This window comes from Pezoporus wallicus, unplaced genomic scaffold, assembly GCF_028554395.1.
Source record: "Pezoporus wallicus isolate ANWC-B61680 ecotype Strahan unplaced genomic scaffold, APGP_CSIRO_Pwel_v1 contig_4710, whole genome shotgun sequence".
Lineage (NCBI taxonomy): Eukaryota > Metazoa > Chordata > Aves > Psittaciformes > Psittacidae > Pezoporus > Pezoporus wallicus.
The window spans coordinates 3,680,000-3,693,525 of record NW_026640647.1 but is presented as its reverse complement, the minus strand read 5'-3'; the positions used below and the strand labels follow the sequence as shown (position 1 = coordinate 3,693,525).

General features: G+C 43.5%; 1 protein-coding gene across 12 annotated transcripts in view; it reads left to right on the top strand.

Annotated features, from left to right (window-relative positions):
- Positions 1-13,526, top strand: part of ANKRD44 (ankyrin repeat domain 44) — a 140,659-nt gene that overhangs the window by 18,808 nt on the left and 108,325 nt on the right. Inside the window, exon 1 of one of the 12 annotated variants that reach the window (XM_057419937.1) lies at positions 12,678-12,877. The exons of the other annotated variants lie outside the window; for them this stretch is intronic. The gene's annotated coding sequence lies outside the window, so the exon portion shown is untranslated. Of the gene's footprint in view, positions 1-12,677; positions 12,878-13,526 lie in introns of those variants that run through there. 12 annotated transcript variants of the gene reach the window in all.

The following is a 13,526-nucleotide window of genomic DNA, read 5'->3' as shown; positions in this document are numbered from 1 at the left end:
AAACTAAGGAACAAGTTAGGTGAGGAGAGTAACAGTAGGGAACTTGATTTCCGCATGCCTGAAATACCTGGGACAGGTTGTTTTGTGATTTGCAAAGCCTTTATGATAAGACAGGAGTGCTCTGTGGCTTATGCCAGTTCTTTCTTTCAAGTCCATGCTCTCAAACCACATTGTAAACATTACTTTTACCACAGCAGGTTGGCTGGGTCTCACAGCTATATTGAATGCATTCTTGAGAGTGTTGGAGTTTGTTGATCTCTTTCCCATTCCAGTCAGTTCCCAATGAAACCACTACAGGTGTTTGTTCCAAACAGAGGGAGCCCTTGGGGGGACTGGAGTGAAGTACAGGAGTGATGCACTGCTGTGTTTCCACTGGGAAGGAGCAAAACAGCATCATGCTTGTAGCATCTCCTTTTGCAAATGTTAAGAATTGTCTTTTCAGTGACTGTGCTGTCCCAGCATGAAGGCTTCAGCATTCCTCTTTCTCTTCCCCATGAATGCAGAAGGAATTGGCCCATCTGGTTTTGTAAAGCTATAGTAGGTCTGCACATAACCAGCCACACTTCCCTAATGTTCAGCGAGGGGCTGGCCCCAGGGCAAGCTTATGTTACAGCTGATGGTACCGGGGTAGCTTACGGGAACCCGGTGTTCAAAAAAGAATGATGCTGGTTTCTCTTTTTTACTGTACTCCTCCAGAGCTTGTGAAAGTCAGCATACACCACTTGGAGCTATTGTCTCTCTGTTGCCAAAGCTTGCATCTTTCACAAAAATTTAACGCCTACTTTCCCACCTCATCCTGGCTCCACGCAGTTATTAAATTCAGCGTGTTGATCCCCTGTGACATTTTCCTCCTTGTTATCAGAATAGCCCAGACCCTTCATCTGTCTCTGCTTTTCCCTTCCTGCACTTTGTCTTGCTTCCTTTTAAGCCACCCAAAGCCTGTCTCTGAAATTGTCTTATAATTATTTTCATCTGTTCACTCTCTGAATCTTTCTCCTGCTTTATTCTTGCCTTCTGAAATAATTGTATGCAATGTGTTCTGCCAGCTGTGATTTTGAGCTCTCAGCCTTGCAGGGTTTCTGTGGGGAGAGAAGGCCTCTGCAGATAGCCTGTGAGCAAGCTGCTGCGACCACAGGGATCGGCTCAACGTGTGTCCTTAAAACTAACACCCAGCTGGGAGGCCTGGTAAGGCAAACCCAGGTATTTCTTACTAAGAATGCTTTGCGTGACTGCACATGCATGTGCCAGTAATGATTTTTACACCAGAGTACCTTATGAACATTGACCCTTCCAGATAGCTTTCCCTGTTTCCTAGCTGAAACCATTTGAGTGAAAAATTCTTCATCGAAGGTGATTCTCTCTGATAGCGCCATAAAATACTGTGCCTTATATTTTGGATTCTGTCTGGTTTCAAACTTTCTGCTGCTAAAATATGTGTTTGAAACAATCTGTCATGGTATTAGCAAGCACCTACTTTTGTAGCTGCAGTTGGGCTTCTAAAAACACTGACTTTTGTATTAAAAATATTTTTTTCTGGTGAGCAGCTCCATGTAGCTTCATGCTTAAAGCAGCAATAAAATCGTATCCTATCTCTTAAAAGGTAAGAAGTGTTATTGAATGTTCAGGAATGTGTTCAGTAGACAGATACAAATTAAAAATGAAATCCCTGAATACTGTAATTAAAAAATTAGGACTAAAATAGCAGTAGGTCTGTGGGGTTTGTTATGGCATGGCAGGGTTTTATGTGAACAGCGCAATAAGGATGTCAAACTGGCTGCCCGAAGCCAGCCGGGGCCACTGCTCCCTGATTACAAGGAACTGGGGCAGTGACCATCAGTTCCTTCTGCTGGCCCAAGCACTGGCTGCCCAAGGAGGTCCCAAAACTGAGTGATGCTTCAGCATAGCCAAAGAAGTAAAGTTCATGACACCAAAATAAGTGTCCTGTAGCCTAGCCTTACAAAGTCTTCCTTTAAGGAAAAAACACCAAAAACCCTTCCCACCCCAACCCCCAGTCTCTAGCCTCTTCTTTTTGAGGCTCCGTCGAGCAAGGATATGGCAGCACATCATTGTGTTACACCCAATAACCCACTGATTGCTCTCCTCAGTACTTGGGCTGCTTTAGCAAGATGCCTTACAGCCCTGTAATGTCACCTTTATCGGTCCTGTCTGATTTGTTTCTCATGCATGTCTTCACTCTCCCTTTAAACCACAATCATTTTCTCCCTGAAGATGGTGTGAAAAGGGTGACAGGGTTTTGGTTTACACAGTATCTCTTGCAGCATTTGAGTGCTTGTATGTGAAATACAAGCTTAATTGTGAGCTTATCAGCCAGCAAAGAATATACGCCAAGCTGCAACTCGCAGAGCAGCACGAGTCCCTTCCTGCCAGCCCCTGTCCCCAGGCTCTGTCCACCTGAGCAGCAGTGCTGCGTCCTGTACTGTTCATGAGCATCTAAATCACTCTACTTAATAATTTGTGCCTTAACATGTACTGTTCTGGCACTGGCCTGGGATTTCTGAGACCAGCCAGCCTGGCACACTATGAGAGGATGCACAGGCCCTAACAAATTAGGGGGAATATTCATCTTCAGGCATTCATTCCTGCTTGCCTTTCATTCCCACTTCACCTTTCAAGGTGAAGATGGTACAACAGGACAAAGGAGCCATTGGGAGGGTTGGCTGTAGCTTGTGGGAACATCTGTTTTGCAGGTCTGGTATAAATTCCCTGCATATGCTTTGTAACTACAGTATGTTTATATGGTGTGTGCAGGTTCAGGCTAGCAGAAGAAATGTGTTTGTCTTCTGCTAGTAGAGACAGCAGCTCCTTAGTCCTATCGTAAAGTACAGTTGTTCACCTTTGGGATAAATAGAAATCTGCCTTCTCTGTCAAACTGTTTCTTTGATTATCACTTTTTACAGTTAACTTCTTAACAGATACCCTAATGAACACACCCCCCTCCCTCAGCACAGCTTTCTGATTTACATTAGTGGTCCACAGCAATACTGGTAAATATTATTACCATTCAGGAACTACCTTTTAGATGTGCAGACATAAAAGCTTGGTTCCACTAAAATTTATGGATGTCTTGTCACTCGTGTTTTCCCCCTGGATATTGCCTCCTGGCACTGTGAATGCTCAAGAGGCAGTCTTCTGTGTGCTTCTTCCATGTCTGTTGGCATGAGCTCCTCAGGCAGGAGTTGCAGTGCTTGTGAAGCACCTGCCACAGCTTTTGGACTAAACTATTAATCCAGAGGTGTAATTGAGACTAAGGGAATAGGAATTCCCAGATTGTATTTAGAATTTTGGAAGATCATCCGTAATTTCTAGCTTTTGTCCTTAATTTAGGTGTTAATACTGGAATTACTGAAACTGACTGTTCAGCCCTTGAGCCTGCATGGTGACCGCACAGACAAATCTTAATCTTGCTTTTAACTTAACCTTCATAATTTGCCTATGTTAACAGTGTGTGCTGGAGGAAGCAGCCTGATGCTGTTAGCTGGCCATGTGAGAGGTCAGTGAAGGTTTGACAAAGGGTGGGCTTTCAGACTTCACTGCCTGAAAACACCAGGGTGCCTTTTGGGATAGGCATCAGTAAGACTTTTGCTTAGTGGATAATGCTGAGAAGACAGAGAAACGAGTTGGGTAGAGAACAGTACTGTAGTGGCACATAAGATGTTGGTCTGCTTTTCAGCTGGCTCTTCTTGTGTGTTTCTCGAGTGCTTTGGTCATGGTGGTTGTGCTTGGCCTCCACCTGTAAGTGGTGCTGGATGTGGGATGGCCAAGTACTGTGAGCCCATGTCCTGGTTGTGACACTGGCCACCAGCCTCACCCGCAGCCCCACTGTGGTGCACCCTGTGTTGTGGGACCCTTTGGAGATCCCTTTCCTCTCAGAGGTGCCTGGCACCTGCTGTGTGGCTCTCTGCCAGAGGCAGAGATACCCCATGCTCATGTACCGATGAGGTATCTCTTCTTCCCAAGCCACAGGCATTTTGCTGCCTGTGCGCCAGGTATTTCCAGCGTGCTGCCATGGCTGTAATCAAGATGTCCTCATCTCTGTGCCAGATGTCTCCTGCTGGTCCATTACACCAGCTTTTTCTCTTGCCAGAAGGAGAAAATACAGTCTGAACATGATCTTTCACTTGCGGCTGAGTTTGTCTTTCTTGCGGCTGCTGGAACAGTCTGCAACCGGAGTGGTTTTGGGGATGTTGCTGGAAGGAATGGAATAGAAAGGAAAATCATGGGGGTGTATTGGATGGCTTGGGCTCAGAAATTCTGTTTGACATCTCTTGCTTTAAAATTGAGCTTTGCTGTATTTATTGTGTTCCTAAGGTGTCAGATGCATTGGGTGATGGCACTTGGGAGGACATGAGAAAAGGGTGTTAATTTAGTAAATGTTGTGTGTGTCAAGTCTACTTTTTGGTCTAATCTTTTGTAGGGATGGTGATGCTGATAGTTTCGGAATAGTTACTTCGGATTTTCTTTATACACCATTCCTGACTTTCTCCCCGAATCTCTTCAATGGTGTTTTCAGCTGTTGCACAGTTGTCTTTTTGCAGCTGACCATGTATATAATAATTTATATCCCTTTAAGATTCCTGTGAATAACTTTGTTCTGGTACTGGTATATTGACAGTTGTCACAAACAAATTCCAGTCATTCCTGAAGTTAAAGAAGACAGGACTGGAACTGATACACACTGTCCTTTCCCTTCTGGGCACCTGGTTAAAAGCTAGGAAATGTTGGTTTTTGTATATGATAATAAGCTTTAGTTACTTTGTTATTAATGACTAAGTTGAGGGATTTCTTTTCCCACCAACAGAACTTGTACCTTCAAGATTCAGCTCCAGTTATGTGAAGCTGAAGTTATTGATGTCTTAACATTATGAGAAAGGGGAGAACATGATGTAGCTGTCAAGGAGTCATTTGTTAACAGTATTATTTTAGACACTAAAAAGTGTTTTACTGGATTTTTAATTAGTAAAAATACAATTTCTGCATGTCCTTTGTTCATCATATTAACTGTAAGTTTAAATGGATCTCTGCTGTCTTCAATTACATGTAAACTATACATCCATTTGCTGCAGTTAATGGTAACAACGTTCTGTCATGGCACTAGTCTGCATTGTGACAGACAATTTCATATGCATAGTTTTATCCACCATCATTTCTAGTGTCCAAGGATCAGTGGTCCATGAAATCAGATCTACGTGACTATTCCTAATGTATTTGCATTATCTGATTTTCTGTGACAGACTTTAGTAATGCAATATGCTGGAGGATTTAGGTTGCCTTTGTTCAGCTGGAAATGACCTTAGTTATGTGTTAACTTGACATGCTGCATGGCATTCTGGCCTAGTTGCCTAGATATACAAATAACCTCCCTTGATGAAGTGTGACAACTGCCTGTTTTTCTAGATGGACAGGTACTGACTAATTCAGTCTGGGTAGATCAAGAGAAGAGGGGATAAGATTACACTGTGAGGAAGGAGACTGAATCACAAAATCTGTCTTTGGGCCTGAGAACTGATTTTTGTGTAGGCTTTACAGCATTATAATATGGGTGTATGTGTTTGTGATGGTGTATTTGTAGTTTGGGCAACTGACCTAGGGCTCCTAGATTCTTGTATACACAAACTGCAGTGAAGGCAATGCCAGATGAAGATAAGGGAGAGGAGGTGCAAGAAAAGAAGGGTCTAATTCTTGAACCCTTCTCTGATGTCATCCTGCTTTGCAAGTCACAGCTTCACTTTTTGTGACGGCAGCAGACAAAGCTACTGTATGGGGGTATGGCTGAGAACTGAGGTTCAGCTTGGAAATTACTGTGCATTGGGAAATGAAAAGGAGTCCTGGAGTCATTAGACACAAGGGAAGACTCAGTGGATGAACCTTCACAGCCTGGCATGGCAGAGATGGGATTAAGGGAGATTTTGGAACATCCCAAAGCTTTTGGTGTTTGGATCAGTGGTGGTTTAGGCCTGTCCTCTACAGCTCATTGCTTGCCTAGAGCTGCAATTCTATTGAAACCTCTTGAAGGCTTTGGAAAAATGCAGCTGTTTTGTCCTGTTTCTTTAAGCTGGAGGACCCAGCTCTTTTGTGTGCTTAATAAATACATAATTGCCTTTAAAAATAAAAGCAGGTTGCTTTGCAAAAGAAAACCAATAATTATATGTTTTTAAATACAGTTAATTGCATGTTTATCTCTCATGATATTCAGGAGATATAAATATCTGTGTGCTGTGTGATGCTGATACCCTGTACTGAAGAAAGAGAAGCCCAGGGTTTAGCAGAGACAGTGAAAATTCATGTAGGTATGCACTTAGATGTATCAGCAAGGTAGTTTTAAAAGAACTGGGGGCTTTCTCCCTCCAGTTTGTGTATATACTGACCAATAATAACAACTTTACTTTTAATAGCACTCTGTTTAAAATGAAGATAAAGCACATAAACATGAGTACTTGCTGTAATGACTAATGTTATCTTTAAGAATGAGGAGTATTACAAGCAGCACATGCACCTCCATGAAATATATTACTAAGCTGGGTGTAAACTTTCTCCAAACAGGTCCCGTGTGTGACATACAGAAGTGTAATGTTGAGTTGTGCTTCTGCTGGGAATGGAAAGCTTTTGAAAGCTGTTTTCAAAGTGCAGCTTTTAATATGACACTAAACTGTGTCAAAATACAGCTGGAGTAATGCCAGGACTAGTACAACAAAAGACAACAGAAAGAGGCTGGAATTTTTCTACAGAGAACAATAGTGTGAGCAAGTTGTCACTTATCAAAGTATGTACAGAAGTTTAAGCTTGCCTTCTTTTGAAGGTTGCATTGTATTTCTGAGTTGGAAGACAATATTACTGTGTCTTAAATCAGCTCTTATCTGACCTGTCTCACTGGTTCTTGTTTCTGTGCCTGTTGGTGTAACCTCTGTTTCTTCCCCAGCCCATTGCAATGGAAAGGTTTTGCTGCTTTCTTTACATCCCAGCAGAAACTCAGCGGGAAGTCTTACACTGACTTGGTGGAACGTGTTCATCACTAAACTGCTGCTGAGGAGTGGGTTGGGGCCCTGCTTCCCTACCCACTGCCACCAGTTCTCCCTTCCCTCTTTTCTGAAGAAGCATCACATTATTCCTAGTCAGTGGGATGTTCCTGCCTGCCGTCCAAGAAGCTCATGGACTGGAACACACTGGTCTGTTCACTGACATAATTATTCATGAAAAGAGCTACGAAAGCTTATTCTCAAAGATGCCATTAGCTCAAAGTAAACTCCCAGTTCTGAGAGGGCAGAGAGGGGCTGTGTTCATGGCACGGGGCTGACTTCTGTGCTTTCTCACAAGAGAGCTTATGTGGGTAGGTTTTGGAAATTTTCCATACAAAGGCAAACAAACCACGTGGGCAGCAGTCAGGGCCCAAAGATAAGGCAGTGGAGCAGTGTTTGTGTTAAAATGCTGGTCACTGCTCCAGCAAGATCACACTGAGGGGCACTTTCTGTGTCTCGTAATTTAAAATCCATATTAGTCAGAGGTAGACAGTGATTTCATTTGCTGTGTCTCATTAATAATGAAAGAACTGAATAATATACTGTGGGCTAATGTCTGGCAGTAGAAGCAGTGGCCTGGATTTAACATGTAGTTGGTAAAAGGGAGCAAGACACACTGCTTCTCCCCTGCCTTGTTATTCCAGTTGAATTGAAAACCACTTTTACTGTCTCCTGCTGTCTCCTCTTCTGTCAGTTAGATGGGAGTCTCAAACTAAGCTGCATGAATCGAGACTTTTTATGTGGAAAATACTGATTCAGAGAAATTCATGAATTCTCCAGGTTCAAGTGTTGAGCTTTTTTGTTGTATCCTTCTCTCTTCCCTGTTCTTAAGTGTTGTGAGATCCTGCTTTTGACCTGTGGTTGATCTTGCCATGTAGAAGCTGATCTCTGTCATCTGTATGGAGGCTGGAAGTCAGTCTAGGTTTCAGACAATGTTCAAGAATTGTGATGATGTAGCATAGCTTTCAAATAGTCTAGTTGTTTTCTGCTGAGATAAATGCTGGAAACTACTTCTTTAGTTCATAACAAATTTCAGATGTGTTCAGATTGTGCATTTTATCACCTGAAACCTGTGAGCTTTTTCTTTTCCCCTTGCTCCATAGCATGTTCTGTAGCATTGTAAGAGGATGCTTATGATAGGGGGTTTGGAAAATCATTGAATCATAGAATGGGTAGGGTTGGAAAGGACCTTAACATCATCTGGTTCCAACGGTGATGACTTCTTTGGTGGAGACAGCTCGTAGGTCTCCTGATCATTGCACCTTGTATATTTTCTGTATGCACCAGTGGATTGAATTATTCAAGGTTTCATAGAATCATAGAATCGTTAGGGTTGGAAAGGACCTTAAGATCATCTAGTTCCAACCCCCCTGCCGTGGGCAGGGACACCTTATGCTAAATCATATCACCCAAGGCCTCGTCCAACCTGGCCTTGAACACTGCCAGGGATGGAGCATTCACAACCTCCCTGGGCAACCCATTCCAGTGCCTCACCACCCTAACAGGAAAGATTTTCCTTCTTATATCCAATCTAAACTTCCCCTGTTTAAGTTTTAACCCGTTACCCCTTGTCCTATCACTACAGTCTCTAATGAAGAGTCCCTCCCCAGCATCCCTATAGGCCCCCTTCAGATACTGGAAGGCTGCTATGAGGTCTCCACGCAGCCTTCTCTTCTCCAGGCTGAACAGCCCCAACTTCCTCAGCCTGTCTTCATACAGGAGGTGCTCCAGTCCCCTGATCATCCTTGTGGCCCTTCTCTGGACTTGTTTCAACAGTTCCATGTCCTTTTTATGTTGAGGACACCAGAACTGCACACAATACTCCAGGTGAGGTCTCACAAGAGCAGAGTAAAGGGGCAGGATCACCTCCTTCAACCTGCTGGTCACGCTCCTTTTGATGCAGCCCAGGATACAGTTGACTTTCTGGGCTGCAAGCGCACACTGCCAGCCCATGTTCATTTTCTCATCAACCAACACCCCCAAGTCCTTCTCCACAGGGCTGCTCTGAATCTCTTCTCTGCCCAACCTGTAGTTTGCAAAGTGATGAAGTCTGTAAACTCAGGTAAAATGAATTGAGTGCTGTAAACATCCTACTTCCCTCCTTCCATGCCTTACTGATAATCTCATTCCCCTATGCAATGAAATTTAGGATTGTTACAAACAGGAAACATTATCAAAACAAATTGCCTGCACCCACCCTTAGAGCTTCAATTATATGTCAAGATCTTGCTTGAACAAAACAGGCTAGATTTGTAGAGGAGTGCAGAGCTCTGGTTAGGTCACTGTACAGAAAAAAAGGATTTTAACAACCTGGGAGATGAATCACAGGTTTCACAAGAAAAACTGGAAGAAATCCAGTTCTGAACTCGTCAGGGCTAGTCACATAGTTGAAGGTCTGGGAGGTCAGTCTGTTCCGTGCTACGGCCTAAGTTTATACACTTAAAGCTGCGTCCGCCTCCTTTTCCCCAAATAAATTTGGCAAAATGCTGTTCTCTCTTTAGTATGGGAAATGATGCAAGTTACTGACTGTGATTCTGAATTACCTGGTGAGCTCTACAGAAGTAAGGGAGATACCATCTTGTTAAGTCTCTTATCCAGATATATTAAGTCTCATTAAGTAACAGTGATACTGCCCAGTGGTTGTTTATACTGAAGAGTGCTTGTAGGCTCATTTCCAGAGAGAACAGAGTGAAAAAACAATACAAAACCCAACAATGACAACAACAAAACAATCCCCAGCCAACTTCCAGTAGCTTTTTAGAGAGAAATTTAGGCTGAGTTGTAGCTACAAACTTAGTTTAATTTTCTACATCAGTTTGCATGTTTACAGCTCACTCTTACCTGGGGACAGTTGCTTCTTGAGAGACTGGCCCTTCTATGCCTCGCTTGGGTCTGGTGTGCATGCCTGCATGGCCCCTGGTTTCCCTGGGCTGCAGCACTAGTGGTTCCAGTCCTTGTACCTCACTGTTTCTCTTTTATTTTGGGCCTGGGCAGTTAAGTCATGAGGAAAACCATGTGTTGTTCTCGCCACCTCCTTTATACGGTACTTCCCCTATGCACTCCTATGCAAACCTCTCTCTCTGGTCCTTTTTGGGCCCAACAAAAGCACAATTAGTACAAGCAGGTGATTTTCAGTTTTGGAGCTGGCTGCTGCCCTGAGAAGAGTCCAGCATGAGCAGCCAGATGTGATGGCGCAGAAAGGATGTACTGAGTCATGACAGGGAAAGGTGGTGGCTGCTGACCAGCATCTGCTGCAGCCATCAGAGCTGTTTGTTTGGTTTTACATTGCTTGTTTGCTGTTGTTAAGCTGCCTGGCCCTTGTGACTGGAAACCCAACTAGTTTCTGTTTCGAAGGATGAGCAAGAAGCCTGTCGATAAACCAGAAGGCTCAAAGAGATGATCTTGTTTTGCTCCACTTCCTCATAAAGGTTTTTCCTTTGTCCGACCTGGTGCTAAAGAGACTTCTTGGCTTACTTGAGGGGGAAGGCAGAGGAGTGGGATGGATCTGGTGTAGCTGGTGCTGAACACAATGCTGGTACCCTGTCCTATAGCACCAGCAGCTCTTCCTGCCCATGCTGGTCGCTTCCCTCTAATTACAGCAGGAGATGTCTCAGTGGAGGAAGTCGTTTGTAACCCTGCTGCTGCATGTCAGTGCTCTTTGGTCCTTACTCATCTGGGCTGTTGCTGGAGATCCAGTATAGCAGGGAGCTCAGGAAGTCCTGGGGTCAAGTGCCCTGCAATGCAGGCATCCAGCCAAACCAGGTGGTTTACATTTCTGTTGCTGCTTTTCCGAGTGCACTGTGCCAAGGTGGTTATTAAAGCTGTCACAGACAAAATAGCACTGTTCCCTTTTCTCTCCTGTGTATTTCCCAGTGAATGTATTCATTCATGTTAGTCATCCCAGCCTGCTAAATCTTTATACATAAGCAAGACTTGACTTGTCATTGAAGTTCAGCAGGTGCATAGATGTTAAAAAGCACTGTATCCTCTGTAATTTTTCTGATCTGGTGATTTGGACTTTGCCAATAGCCTTAGGTTTAAATGGCACAGGGTATAAAAATGAGTTAGCTACTCTGCTATGCTTGTTTTAATAATATTTGGTATTCTTCCCTGTGAGGCTGGTGAGGTGCTGGCACAAGTTACCCAAAGGAGCTGTGGCTGTCCCATCCCTGGCAGTGCTTAAGGCCAGGTTGGGTGGGGCTTGGAGCAACCTGGTCCTAGTGGAAGGTGTCCCTGCCTGTGGCAGGGGGTTGGAACAGGATGATCTTTAAGGTCCCTTCCAACCCAAACCAGTCTGTGATTCTATGAAGTGCCTTTGGGTTTCTGGGGTCATACACTAGCAGAAGTTGTGTTTCAGTGACCTCGCATGGTGCCTGGCTTCTGCCATGGCTTAGCTACTGTTCTCAGAAATAAACCCTTTGTGGGAGATTTATGGAAATGCAATGGATTTTGGTAGTGTTTGGACTTCCCTGCATCAGCCTCAGGAGAGTCTGGCACTGGGTGTCTGCAGAAGGAATGGAGGGCACGGAGCTTTCACATTTTTAAAAAGGCATATAAAACCTGAGCCTGCTTTCAGGGGAATGCAGCCCTAAGGAGCAGTCTATGGCTCTTGCCCTGTAGCCAGTGAGGGCACAGTGTGTCTGGTACAGAACTGGCTGCTTGTGAGCAAGAAAAGAGCCCAAGTGCCTAAAGGACCTGCAGAGCTGCTCCTTCCTGCTGGTTAACAACAGTGCTGCTGCACTCTGAATCAGCCAGAGCCAGTTTTTCTGGCATGGTCATGGTATGTTGTGCCAGTGATGTAGTGAAACTCATATATCATTTCCCTTTGAATACTCTATACTGTACTGTACTATACTATCCTTGCTCTGTTGTGATTCAATAGCCATACAGAATGATGGTATCCCTAAATCCACTACAAGATGTTATGGTAGAGCAAAATCTAACTGTTATTTTAGGTACTTGTTGTAAAACAGTAATATATTTACACACAAAAAGGGTATATTTATTTTGCAGTAATGTATTTATTAGGAGTAGTTGACTGCAGCTGTCTTTCTAATGCAGTTTAAAGATCAGAAGGGTATGATATGCAGCTGAAATGTGTATCACCTGTTGACTGATCAAATTTGGATACTGGGGAGCTCTTGTTTTAATAGAGCCATATAACAATGGCATATATATGATAAACATAGCAGTTTGCTTGATTTCTGGTTCAGTTGCCTTTGTCTATCACTTGGGACATTAGAATGCTTATACTTTGTGTTATAGCTCACTCTCTCTTCAGTCATCCTTACCCCTTTTGTGTAACATGAAGTCCCAGAGGAGACTTGGCAGAAGATACCCCAAACAGCCTGCTCCCAGCAAACTGCCCCTGCTCCTCCCTGCAAAACCCTCATGGGTGAAAGAGCGTAAGAAGCATCTGATGGACTTGGATCCACTTCTGATGTGTTGTCCCACTCCTAGTTGTGGTCAGCTTCTGAAACTGTGAGGAAATTGCAAGGATGCTGAAAGAACACAGATAGAGGATGATCTCCCCATCCAGAAGGGTTTTCTCATGTGCCCCAATTGTTTGAGTTGGATTAAGGCCTGAAATCCAGCTTTGTGGATCTTTTTCAAAATACGTTTGTGGTATATATAGTACATATGTGTGTATATAGAATACACGTGTGTGTCTAAAGTACTGCATGTGTTACTTACAGAGTTTTGACTTCTAGACACAGCAGATTTCTTGACCTGAAGAAACACAGTGAAAGGCTCCCAGTAATTGCTGGCAATTTTCAGAGCTGTCTGCCCCTGTCCATGTTGAAAGAGGAGATGAATGGCCCATCCCAGCAGAAAGTTACAGGGTAAACTCTGCTTGGCATAATTTCTTCGTGACTAAGAAACTCTAATTGGCTCCATGTGGGCAGAGGATCTGTCTGGTGAGCCAAGAGCTGCACAGCAGACTTGGAAAGCATGTCAGAGGGACTAGGTAGCATATGGATTTGTGTGGTTCCTTCATGCTTTGGTGTGTTGTTTCTCTTCAGAAGCCTGGTCCAGTTTGGAAAGGCTTTCTTCCTCCGTACCCCCTCTTACGAGGAGGAGGGTCATACTGTGGGTATTAAAGGTTAACATACTTGCTAAGAGACAGATACCTCATTGTTTCTTTCCTGTGTGAATTCAGCTGACAATGAAGCCTAAGCAACATTCAGTAGCTTCGGTTAGTTTCAGATGCCTTAAAAATAGTTGGCCAAAGTTGAAATAAATAATAATAATAATTAAAAAAACCCCAACATAATAAATAATCAAACTCCAAATTTTACATTTAATCTTCTTAGTGATGATTACCTGATATTATAATTCTTGAGACTACTTTGTTGTTACTACTTTGATACAGTTTTACTTATATCTTAAACTTAGATGCTGCCTCCTGTGCCAGCCTTACAGCTATTTGGCTTAAATACAAGAAAATGACAAACAAGTTCTGCCCATTCTTGTAAAAATGCCAGCCAGCTC